The sequence below is a fragment of the Malaclemys terrapin genome, chromosome 2, assembly GCF_027887155.1.
Source record: "Malaclemys terrapin pileata isolate rMalTer1 chromosome 2, rMalTer1.hap1, whole genome shotgun sequence".
In the NCBI taxonomy this organism is placed as follows: Eukaryota; Metazoa; Chordata; order Testudines; family Emydidae; genus Malaclemys; species Malaclemys terrapin.
This window is the reverse complement of record NC_071506.1, coordinates 257,651,826-257,655,803: the sequence shown is the minus strand read 5'-3', so window position 1 is coordinate 257,655,803 and position 3,978 is coordinate 257,651,826. Positions and strand designations below refer to the sequence as shown.

Below are 3,978 nucleotides of genomic sequence, written 5' to 3'. Positions count from 1 at the left end.
GGAGGAGGAATTGGCCTTATTTTTTTTAACAATAAATTTAAGTCCTCCATTTTAAGTTTCACTAAATACCTCTTTACATCCTGTTTTCAAGCATATAGTATTGTCCCCTACTAATAAGATGGGAGAGGGAGCTGGTGTCTGAATATTAAAAGGGTATATAGAGAGATCTGTTACATGGTTTCTTCACTAGGCAACCACTTCCACTTCTTTCCCCCCCAACACCTTTCTTCTGCAAAAGAGTTCAGTGGTGGGATTGGGATCCACCACCACTCCTATCAAAGAATCAGCATGGCTCTTAAACAAATAGGGCTTAACCTTCCGTTCCACACCTCAAATCAATGGCCACGCCTGTTGGGAAGATGGATAGAGGAAAGAGGAGCTTCCACCATCCGTGATCTCCCTGTAACAGCAGCAGGACCCACTTTGTTCCTACCCTGACCGCACACCTGAAGAAAAGAATAACTGTTTTAAACTCCCTTCTGGGGGAGGAAGGTGCATACCCTGAGGGGAAAGGAGATGGGTTGCATCCACTAGCTGCTTTCCATCCTCTCCCATACTTGCCTTACATCCATCAGAGAGTTCACTTCTCTCTCTTAAGTGGGTGTGCTAGGGCACCTCCTACTTTTTAATCTGCAAAAGAGAGGAACTAATGGAACTTCAAGGTGATCTCTCTCCAGAGACTTAGCAAAGACCTGTTTGAAGACTGCCATCAATCCTGTTCCCAGCTAAGTTACCTTCTGCTCCCCCAAGTCTGGAATTCTAATGGTAGGGGAGGGTGCATTAATAATTCTCTTCATCCCTTCCCCTTCAACCCCCTCAAAAATAATCTTAAGCACCTCTTTCTTAGAAGACTTTACCACCTCCACTGCTGCTTCAGCAGGGGCTTCCCCTCCTGAGCTATATAACTACAGTACAACAAATTAATAGTAAGGCTCTACTTGGCAATATTGTGGATCCCGCAGTATTAATTGTATAAACATTAAATGCCTATAAAATGTAAAAGACTAAAGTGACTGGACTTGATTTCTATAGCAGTTGTGTTAAGACTTTTTTAGACTTCTGAATTTTATTTTGTACTTTTTATTTATGTATGTATTTTATTTTTTTGGTTAGTGAATGTAATATAGTTGCAGAAAAATGGCTGGTTTATTTAAAAAAAATTAGCAGGCATAAAATAATACTTGAATATTTATATCGTTCAAGCAAATTTTTCTTAAATAAGCACTATTAAAGGTCCATTATTACTTTTCTGCGATTTTTTTTTTTCCATGTCTTGTCTGCAACTCAGCCACAATTATTTGAAGATCATCATCCTGCGATTCAAATAGGGCCTTAACAGTTAGTGAAATATCTTCATTAAAGCTAGTTTTAACTCCCAACCCCCTTAAGAAAAGACCAAGATTGGTTCTGAGAAAAGATGGGGAGGAGGATTGGACCAGAATATCAATTTAATATTATAATTAATAGTAATATAATATACAGTGCAGCAACGCTTAAAGTTTGGGCAACTTCATCATTTAGCAGTGGGAGGAATAGATCCACAGGCACCAAGGAATTCACAGAACAGATACAAGACAATATTTGAGATGACCATGTAGACTGTTTTTGTCTCTATCATAGAGCAGACTAAGTGAAACATAAGGTAGTAAGTGTAGTGAGAGTAATTTTTATTAAATATTCCACATTTTGGGAAACAAAAATTACTTTTCAGGGAAAGTTTTTAATTTGACTTATTAATGCACTGCTTTCAGGTAAAGTTTGCAAAAAACCTGAAACATCCTTAAAGTTTACTAATGGGAAGCGGGTACTAGTAGTTAAGTAAAAGTGTGGCCAAATAGGTCCTGTATTGCTGCTGGATGCTTTCCAGGCCTGGGTTCCAGCAAACAGCTGGAAGGGATGAATTTCAGAAACATGGGTGCTCTACTGGGAATTTTCTGCCACTGTTTGTGGAATTCTCAAACCTAGATTACCAGTAGATAGTTGCTGTGACTGGATAAAGGAAGAGAGGCAATCCCTCAGCTGAAATTTAGAATATTTATGCTTTTATAAATTAAACAGAGGCCAATGCAGAGGGTTGATGGTATGTGCTCTTGGCTGCTCATTTCCTTCAAGAGGCAAACCATTGCATTCTATACAAGCTGAAGACCATGCCACAGATTTGGGTAAAGTAACCTTCAGAAAATTGCTGAGTATTAACATTTTTTCATTGATCGTGTTCCATCGTGTTTTTAAAATCTTGTTTGTAAGGCATAATGAATGTTAATCACAACAATAATTGTCATTAATTTTAACTTGTATCTTCGTAGAAAGGGCCAAATCCTGATCCTATGTGAAGTCAATAGAGAGAAATTCCCATTGACTTCAAACCGACCAAGAATTGTCCCACATGTTGGAATTTTCAAAAGTGTTCCCAAATCATTTAAGAACACAAGCCTAAACTCACTTAAGTGCTCCTAAACTCACTTAAGTGCTTTGGAAAATCCCACACATGAAATTCAAAACAGTAAATTATAAGATTACTACAAAGCATAGGAGAAGAGGAGGAAAGCTTCTGAAAATATTTTCTCCTTCAAAAGTCTACAGCTATTAAAGTTAGTAACCCTAGTGAATGTTGGTATTCCCCTTTAGATGTGATTTTAGGTGGGGCTTGTATAAAGGTAATCATTTAGAAGGATCACTTTTTCTGTGTAGACCTCTGCAAGTCCAGTATGGCAACTTGAGCACCGTAAATAAGAATTGTTCACTATGCAACAGGTATGCAGGACATGTTAAAATCATGATGAGTGACAAGTTTAGTAATATCCTGTGTCAAAGGAGTTAAGGGATTTGCCCATTCTTTACCATCAGGTGACAACCCCAAACTAAAGCATATAAATATGAGACATTGGTTGAGCTTTTCAAAGAAGTACTAGGGATTTAGCTAGGCGTCTTCCATTTAACTTTAAATTCGGGCCATTCTTCCAGCAAAGGTTAGTGTTAAAATATATATGCTAGTTACTTTACTTTTTTCCCATGTGATTAATTTGCTCACAGTGAATTGTAGCCTGCCACCTTGTCCCAAATAACCTGTCCTTTTAACACATTTGTGTTCTTTCACAGGATTCAGACCTTCAAGCAAGTCCACTATCTTGAAAGTGGTGGCTGAAAATCTTCCAAGTGAGTTCCATCTCCAGGGCTTGAATGCTTCTCAAATTAGTAGGCTTTATCTGCCCCTCTCCAGCTCAGGTCCTTCCCCAGACAGGATTCAGAAACTATACCCTTCTTCTGTGGATCCCCAGGCAGGTAAATGGATATAACAGACCTGCCACAACAGAGGGAAAACACCGCACTCCACCATGTTAAATTAAGTTATAGTGCAGTTGTTGAACCAGACCCGTTGAAGAGCCATGAACTGAGGACAACCCACTCCCGGACAGTTCTCAAAAAATGTCATGGATATGAGACATGCTGCCTATAGCGATGGACTGGCACAGAGCGCTTGTGGTGCTGAAAAGATCTCTTCCTGTCTTTTAAGGTTTATAATGGTCTATACTTTGGCTTCATCTGAAAGACCAATTACCATTTCAAGGTATGCTATTTTGGCAGCCATCAGGTCTAGAAAATAATGCTTTATTCCTTGTTGAAAAACCAGGAACTTTTCAAGTGATACAAAGCATTTCTTTTTCTTTAGTGGTTCATTAGAGCTGTTAGTGGTTTGGTTTAGATTACTAATTAACAAGACTTCAGATAACTTGGTTCATCTGTTTATTAAACATAGCTAAATCAGCATAAATAGAGAGGGTCCTACGTTACCAACTGTGGAGAATGGTCTTGTGGCAGTTTCAAACTGTTCCAAATTGCGACCTCAGTTTGGCTCATCGTTTTTAACTCCCCTTGTTTGACAGAAAATTCCACAGATTCAACTAACCTTACATAGCTTTTCTTATCTAAGCATCATATATATTCTTTAGGGTATAAAGATTGCTGTGCTAGTCCTCC

At 38.5% G+C, this 3,978-nt stretch overlaps 1 protein-coding gene across 4 annotated transcripts in view; it reads left to right on the top strand.

Annotated features, from left to right (window-relative positions):
- The window catches only part of EPC1 (enhancer of polycomb homolog 1), a 112,646-nt gene extending 111,448 nt beyond the window's left edge, over positions 1 to 1,198 (top strand). For 2 of the 4 annotated variants that reach the window (XM_054020908.1, XM_054020907.1), the window contains exon 16: positions 1 to 1,197. This exon is cut by the window's left edge and continues 2,289 nt beyond it. The gene's annotated coding sequence lies outside the window, so the exon portion shown is untranslated. The other 2 variants (XM_054020905.1, XM_054020906.1) reach the window with 2 other exon arrangements.
- Positions 1,199 to 3,978: the final 2,780 nt, after the last annotated feature.